The following is an 8,831-nucleotide window of genomic DNA, read 5'->3' as shown; positions in this document are numbered from 1 at the left end:
TCTCTGGTGATTAGAGTTGGCCATCTTGAGTGACTCCAAGCTCTTGGGGCCCTCTCTTCTGCTGAGGGCACACTGTGGACACCTTGCTGATAGGGTGGGCATTGGTGAGGGTACTTCCTGGTTTTGGTGTTTGATTTAGAAAAAAAAAATTCTGAAAAAATTTCCTACCATTTGCCCTTAAACCACCATCAGTCAGAATAGTAACCATAAGATAAAAACATGAACACAATACACACACACACACACACACACACACACACACAGAAACAAATCTCAACATGCATCCCTTGCCCCTTCACAGATCCCTGAGGTCCCAGGCCACACAGATTCCAAGGTGTGGTACTCCCCTTAAGAGCCGTGGATCTCCCACCACCTCCATCTTGAGAATCACAGCCAGGACCAGATTTTTGTCCAGATTTACTTTCCGTAGTTTGTGTTGTGAAGATGATTTGCTTTTTTGCTTTGTTTGTTTGAGATGCTGGGGGTGGATCCCAGGGACTGATGCACACTAGGCAAGTACTCTGCCACTGAGCCATATCCCCAGCCTTGTTTTCCTTAATGTACTACAGTATGCCTCAAATACTTTTTTAAAAAAAAACTAAAACTGAATGTTGAACCTGAATGATCTCACTTCATCCCCCCGAAAGTCAGTCACTCTTCTTTAGCCCTCTGTAAAGTGCAGCACCAACAAATAACTCACACGCATTCAGGACCCCAAGGTCATCCTTGCTTTATAAATTGTCACACCCAAAACTCTGGACAACTTCTGATTCCTCTTGCTCTCAGCTGTCCGTATCAGTCCTTCAGCCAGGACTGTCAACTGCACCTCCACGACCTATCTGAAGTCGGTCCCCTCCCGGCTCCAGCCTCTGTGGTGCCTCCTCCCTCATCATCTGCTTGGACTGCTGCTGTCCCCTCCTGTGGCCTCTCGTCCCATCGTGACCTTCCCACAACTCATGCTCTAGAGTGATTCTTCCAACAAGTACATTAGAAATGTCTCTCCTTCACTAAAACTGAACAAGACCCACACTCCTGACTCTAACCTGCAAGGCCCTGCATGACGGGCCTGGCCTTCTGTCCCACCTCCCATTGTCACCCTGCCCCAACAAGCCCACTGAGCCACACATTGGCTCCCTCTCTATCTCCATGTATCCAAGTCCATGTGTGATTCCTGACCTTTGCCTTGACTGTCCCCTTCCTGGCACACGGCTCTGGCTGGCTGTGTCTTTCCTGCAGGTCTCAGCTGAATGTCAGCTCCTCATGACACTTTCACTGACCACTGAGTCCAGGTGGCCCCCAGCCCTCCCCACCCAGCCCTGCTCTCACAGATGAGCCACCCTGTCTTATTTTTACCACAACATGAACCACTCCTTATTTTTCTTGTTGATTTATTTCTTTGTTCATTGTCTGATCCACCCATTTAGAATGTAGCCTCCTTGAAAGTAGGGACTTTCTCCTTCTTATTCAATGCTAAATTCAAATAATTGGGGGAATTGACTTGTACTAAAAAAATCATTGGTAGTTTATCTGAAGTTCAAATTTAACTAAGTGTCCTGCATTTTATCTGGCAGCCCTACCATGGTCTCACTCTTAGGGACATGGACCAAAGAAAATGAAGCTGGCATATAAAGGGAAGGAGAGAAGAGAGCAAATAACAGATGGAGCGGGGAGAGATCGTGAGAGACAGACAATAAGACAAAGAGTCACAGTTAGACCCACAGGTACCCCCGACAGTGTCCGAGTCCTGTAGTTCAGTGGCCCAAGGTCAGCCCTATGCTTGATTTTTCTGTGGTTTGTTTATAAGGACCAATAAATTCCCCTCTTGCTTTCAAGCACTAGCCAACATTTGAGCATTTGTGTGAGCCAGGCGCTGGGCCAAGCACCTTGGGTGCACCATCTTATTTATGCCCTTACCTCAAGATGTTTCTGAGGATGTTACTTTCCCTTTTCAGAGGAAGGACTGAGGAACAATATTTAGTTTTCCCAAGCTCAGAGATGCCAAGTAGCAGGGCTGGAATTCAAACCCAGGAAATCAGTTACCAGAGTGCTTGACCACTACGTGAGGTCACTGTTCCTTATAACCAAAGAGGTCCTGAGCAGCAACCAGTGGAAAAGGTTTAGCAGGTAGCATGAATGGCTTTGAGGACAGACCTTGAAGGATCAAATCCAAGCCCTCCTTACTTTTTCTTTGGGAAAGTTCTTTACCTTCTCTGATTCCTCTTCTGTAAAATGGAGCTGATAGTAATAGTGGCTCTGTCTTAGGGTTGACATGGGAAATAAATGTTCCACACATGCAGCAGTTAGATCACGTAAGCATTTAAAGCTGTTTACAGATGTTTTTATTATTTTTCTACTCAACTATGAACCCAGCACAGATCTGTACTGAGCAAGTGTTAATGGTACCTTGGTGGGTAATGATAAGACTGAAGAATATTCCTTAGAACCCTAATGACCTTCTGGATGAGGTGGTGCATGCCTGTAATCCCAGTGGCTTAGGAGGCTGAGACAGGAGGATCACAAGTTCAAGATCAGCCTCAGCAATTTAGTAAGGTCCTAAGCAACTTAGTGAGACCCAGTCTAAAAATAAAAAATAAAAAGGAGAAAGGGTTTGGGATGTGGCTCAGTGGTAAAGTACCTCTGGGTTGGAAGGAAGAAAGGAAGGAAAGAAGGGAGGGAGGGAGGGAGGGAAGGGCAAGGTGTTTTTATTCAACACCTACTTTGTGCCAGGCATTGTACTGAGCACCTTCCACACATCTCAATCTCTACATTAGCCTTGCCTTATAGGTATTTTTATTCCCACTTTAAAGATGATAAAGCATGCTTGAGGCAATAAACTGACCAGAGAGGTCCCAGAGAAAGAGGACCAGAGCCAGAATCTGAACCCTGGTCTATAAGGAGAGGACATAGCCCTGTGATTGTGTTTGCTTTAAGGAAGCCAGGAAGGGGACTGATTACACGGAGATAGTTTCCCGTGGCCTGAGTTTTGACTTCTTACCATTCTCTTCACAAGCTGCCACATGTCCCTTGCAGATGCCCAGCTGGGCACCCTTATCATGCACTGCTGTCTCACTAGATGGATGTAATAAGTCTCATTCGGTGAAGGAGGCCCAGAGGCTGAGGGACTTGCCAGTGTCCACACAGGAATTGAGAACAGAGCAGGTTCTGCACCCATCTTCACCTGACTCCAGCCCAGTCTCTGTTCAAAGCACTCAACCATCTGGCCCCTATGGAACCCCCATGGAGCAGGCCTCCCTCAGATCTCCCAAGAGTGCCCTCTTTTGGTTCTCCCCAGTGCCAGTGAGCACTCTTGTCTGATTCCAACAGCCTCTGAATGCACCTCCCGCCTCCAGTTCCTCCTGCCTTCCTTTATTTTATTTTGTTTAACGCTGGCAGTTGAACCCAGGGACTCTTGTATGTTTGCTAAGTGCTTGGCTATAAAGCCACACCCACCCCTATTTAAAAAGAAAATCTTTTGAGGCAGGATCTCATTAAGTTGTGGAGGGCTGCCTTTGAATTTGTGATCCTCCTGCCTCAGCCTCCTGAGTTCCTGGGATTACAGATGCATGGAACACACCTGGTTCTGCCTTCCTTCTATTCTTCAAAAGGCCATCATCATCAGGATCAGCTTCAGACTCTGGACTTTACCCCTCTTTCCATGGGCTTTGTGGTTTTTGTTGTTGTTGTTGTTTGTGTTGTGTGTGTGTGTGTGTGTGTGTTTGTTTGTTTTGAGACAGGGTCTCCCTAAGTTGCTTAGGGCTGGCTAAATTGCTGAAGCCAGTCTTTAATTTGCAATCCTCCTGCCTCAGCCTCCTAAGTCACTGGGATTACTGGTGTCCTCTACTGAGCCTGGCTTTCTAGGGCTCTTGACTATGAACTCTGCACCCTGGCACAGCTGATTCTGCATTTCCTTTCTGGGATTTTTCATCTTGGAGGAACATGCTTCTCCCCTTTCCCCTGACTCCTGCTAAGGCATCTTTCAAGTATCAGTGACTGTCACTTCCTTCCGGAAATCTTTCTTTGGATTCAGGTGTTCTTTCTGTGTGTGTTTCTGCTGGCTCCTTCTCCCCCTGTTAAATCTGCCTTCTGATTACTGAGCTGGCTTCTCAGGGGCGGGGCAAGGAACAGGGGCAGTCTGGGCACCATGCCCATATATGGTGGGTGCTCGGCGAAAAACTGTTGAATAAATGAAACAAATGCATGGATGAGGGTTCCATTATTATTGCTATTATTGTAATTATTTTATTTAGCACCAAACTCTGATTGCTGCACATGCTTGCTTCCAAGCCTGTCTACTGAAGGAGGAATGATGGAGGTGGCAGGCCTCTCCCAGCTGCCGCATTCTCTTGCAGAATAAAAGGATCCCAGCCCCTTGCTTGACTATGGTGGGTTCTGAGTGGAAAGAAATACTACTCTTCCTTCACCAGGACGAGGTTCACGCAAGAGAGAGGCCTTTCTTGCTGGGGAAGGGAGGGAGAGTCGGGGCCTCAGCCCCATTTCGGGATGGCCTCAATTGGCCCTGAACTGACTAATAAAGTGTGAAATTGACTTCATCCTCCACCACATCTCCCAGCCAGTGCGTCCCTGTAGCAGCTCCCTGTGCTACAGCGGATGCTGCGCTGCCGCCATCCCTTCCGTCACTGGCAGACGGGAGCGTCATCAGCGCCCACGCAGCCCCGCAGCCTCTGCAGAGCCTGGGAGTTATTTGGCCCAGGGCCAGGCTGGGCTTTCGAAGCCAGAGCATCCAGAGCGCGTGTCTGACGCACCTCTAAGCAGCTACGGGGCCTCCTGTCCCTGTGGACTCCTCCCGCACGGGCTTTTTAGGGAGGGCTGAGGTGGGAGAGAGAGATGGCATTAGGTGACACCTCAAGCCCCCAACCCTGACCATGGCACCAGCTGCACGGGGTGAAGAATCAGAGCTCAGGGGTCTCAGAGGGAAATGAGATCCCAGAGGTGTGTAAAGGGAACTCAGTGGGGCCCACCAGGGGGTCTTAGGGGCTGCTTGGGAGATGATGGACGGTCCCCCAGCACCCTTTCCACTAGAACAGAGCCATTTGGGGGTCTATTATTTTTACTCAGTCCTATTTCAGATTTCCTAGGAAGAACGGGATTTAATGGGTGCAATGAGTCCTAAAGCCAGGGATGTGTTCAGATGTCATTCCCAATCTTGTCTGGGAACCAGAATTAGCTGCTGGAGGTAAAGAACACAGAGTCTGAGCCCTGTAGCACTTTTGACTGGGTGGCATCCATTTCTTCCTCCCCTGAGGAAGCCAACCCTGCTCCACACTCCACTATGTGGTTTGCAAGGAGACCCTGCTTGGTCCCCTGAAGCTCCAAGGGCAAACACCTCTCAGGCCTGGCTAAGCAGAGGGATCAGCCTAGGGCCACGGCTGGAGTAGCAGCCTCCAGGATTGGGCAGAACGATGGAGGGAGAGATGCTGTCTTCTCTCAGAAGTCCCAAGCTGGTGACTATTAGTTTGGAACTGCTGGCCAAGAAGAAAGCCAACACAGGCAAATGAGGACAAGGGATGAACCAGAGAAAGAGAGAGACAGAGAGAAACAGAGCCAGGTGCGCATGTCTGTAATACAGGGTCTCGGGAGGCTAAGGCAAAAGGATGGCAAGTTTGAGGCCAGCCTCAGCAACTCAGCAATTCCAGAAAAGAAAAAAGGAAGGAAGGAAGGAAGGAAGGAAGGAAGGAAGGAGGGAGGGAGGGAGGGAAGGAAGGAGGGAAGGAAGGAGGGAAGGAAGGAGGGAAGGAAGGAAAAGGAAAGAAACGGAATGTTAGAGACAGGCAGGCAGATATACCTAACATGCTATGCGCCCCTAGGTGCAGCCTGCTTTAAGTTTTTTCCCTTGGGCTATTCAGATACATGAGCCTATAAATCCCCCTCCCCTCCTTTTTTTTTTTCTTCAGTCAGTTTTACTTGGGTTTCTGCTGCTTGCCATGGAGGGAGTCCTGAGTCGTGCACGGAGCAGAGCCCATCTTAGGCCTGTTAATCATGATCTCCATGGATGGGGTGGGAGAATCCATATTTCTCAAAAAGCTTCTCATGAAATTCTGATGCAGTTTCACTACTCGGGTTGGAGCTGAATCAACCCTGAGAAGTACAGGCCTCTTCAAGAAGGGAGAAAGAGGACCAGAGTTGCTGGACAGTGTCTGCCACACAACTCCTGCAGTCCCGGGGTCTTTGCTATAGTTGGTATCTCAAATGTCCCATGTTTGTCCATGTGTTGAAGTCTTGATCCCCAGCATGGTGCTAGTGTGTGTGTGTGTGTGTGTGTGTGTGTGTGTGTAACCTTTAGGAAGTAGAACTTGGTGGGAGGTCCTTAGGTAATTGGGGGCATGTCCTTCAAAGGGATTGTGGGGCCCTAGCCTCTTCCTTCAAATCGCCAGGTGAGAGATTTTGGCATGCCACAGGCCCAAAGCAATGAAGCCAACTGAAGATGGACTAAAACCTCCAACTCTGAGCCAAAGTAACTCTTTTTCTCTTTTAAGTTGATTATCTCAGGTGTTTGTTTATAGTGACAGAAAGGTAACTAACATAACACAGCCTCCTCCCTCATTCTGGACCCAGGTGCCATCTCTCTTTTTGACTAGTCATAGTTCTTGATAGAAGGTCATCATCCATGGCTCCTCATCCTTCCTTCAGTCCTCTCCCTATCTGGCATCCTGAAGAAACACAGGACTAGTCCTCAAACACTACCAGGTATTCATTGAGACCTAATTTCTCTCTTTCCTTTGGGTTGGCACCGTTTCTGGGTGGCTGGGAGGACCAAGACAGGGTATATGGTGGTGGGTGCCTACTGTCTCCTGCTTGTCACCTGATTCCCTGTTTCTAATCAAAGAATCCACATTGCCCCTTAGGGACTCAGCTTTTCCCCTCTCAAGTCATGTGGGGTAAGTAACCCAGGCCCCCAGAAGACCCCCAACTCTCATGGGGTCTCTTCCCCTGAATCCTGGGGTACGAGACTTTGATATGTTCAGTCTCTGGGTTTAGCACCTCTTCCACAGGATGTGGTTTGAGATGGACAATAATCCCAGTCTGTTCTGCAAAATCACTTCCCAAGCCTTGGGCTCAGACTCCTGGGGGGAAATGTGAGTTCCATTTCTACAAGCTTCAAGATTTGAGCCTGGAGCTTTCAGAAACCATTTCACAACTTCCTGGAGGAAAGCTAGTCTGAAAAAGAAGCTCATCCAAGAGACAGAATTAGAGAGACCCTAAGCTCCTGGAGACAGCTGAGTCTAAAGCCAAAACACTCTATACCTTTCATAGGAGTTTTGAGTCCCTTTCCTGGTTGAACCAGTCTGTGTTGGCATTCCTTATAACCCAAAGGCAACTAATATAGCATGTGTTTTTGAAAAAGCTGATCCGTGCTCTTTCTTGTTACAGACATGGATATGTAAAAGGGAATAATGGGTAACAAGCTTGGGCAATTAGGCTGGAGCCATAGGGTGGCCCCCCCACCATGACTCTGTGATAGGCCATAGGGTCTCTGAGTCCACTGGAGGATATAGAATCTCCTGAGGCCAGGCGATCCCAGGACTTTCCACACAGGCTAAACTTTACCCCCAGGGATCAGGTTAATGTTTCTGCAGCTGCTCATAAAGTAGAATTCTTGATCTGTAGCAGGATCCATCCTCTAGGCAGCTTTGACCCAAGGGAGATCTGGGTGAGTTCTGCATAAAAGCTGCTTGCATTTTTTAACTGCCCCTGAGGTCAGGGCTGGTGAAGGTGGGGAGAAGCCCAGTGCCACCCATGAGCAGGACTGGAGGTGCCAGCAAGTTTGTGTACCTCCTCTTAAAATTCCCAGAATAGTGGGCAGAGGAAAGGGAAAGCCCTCATTCCCCTCTCCAAAGACCTGCTTCTATTAATGCAGCCTGAGCTTGTCTTCACTCTGGTGGCTCCACATTATGCTTTGCGTTTAAATGGATGTCACACATGTGCCATGCCTCCCTGGTCACTCCAATCCCTCTCCCATTGTGGAAGAGCTGTCCCCACCTTTAACTACTTTTCAAGACTCCATGAGTCAAAAATCTTGTGTTCTTGGGGAGGAAGGGTGGTCAAGGAGGAGACAAGGAAACAGTTTTACTTTTTTTTTTCCTTCAGTAGTGACAAAACAAAAGGAAAAGGAAACCCCAGGACAACACACTTAGGTTCCCACTGTCACCTGATACAGTCATGCATTTGTTCCTGCCAGAACTTCTAGAAACAAAATCCCTCTATCCAGCTATCCCACCCATTTGCCCCCTCAGTGCTTCCACCATGCTCATTGGAGTGTCTCACCGAAAAAAAATGTTTGCCCAGGGCAGGACCAGGGACCCCCATTCCTTCTGATTTTCTTCCAACCAAATCCAAAATACAAATGTTTAATTTTCCATACATATGACCTCATTTGATGATTTCCATAATACAATGTGCAGACATTAGTCTAGTGCTTTAAAAAAAGTTAACATATTCAGTCTTCAAAATAATCCATAATAATCATTATTATCCCTATTTTATAGAAGAAGAAATTGAAGCACATATAGGTTAAGCAGCCTTCCCCAAGTCATAAGTGACAGATCAGAAATATGAACCTAAATAGTGTGCACCTTTAAACCTGTGCCAAGGGTTGACAAACTCTATAAAGGGCAAGATGGGACTTAGACATTGAGGGCCACATCCGATCGCTACTGCACTCCTCATCTCTGCCCCTGTAGTGCAAAATCAGCCTTAGACCATGCGTGATGAATGGGGAATGGCTATGTGCCAACCACACTTTATTTATGGCCTCTGAAAGTGGAATTTCATATCCTTTTTAATGTTATGAAACAGTACCTTTCTTTTGGCGT

This window comes from Callospermophilus lateralis, chromosome 5 (assembly GCF_048772815.1).
Source record: "Callospermophilus lateralis isolate mCalLat2 chromosome 5, mCalLat2.hap1, whole genome shotgun sequence".
In the NCBI taxonomy this organism is placed as follows: Eukaryota; Metazoa; Chordata; class Mammalia; order Rodentia; family Sciuridae; genus Callospermophilus; species Callospermophilus lateralis.
Note: the sequence above shows the minus strand (reverse complement) of the source record.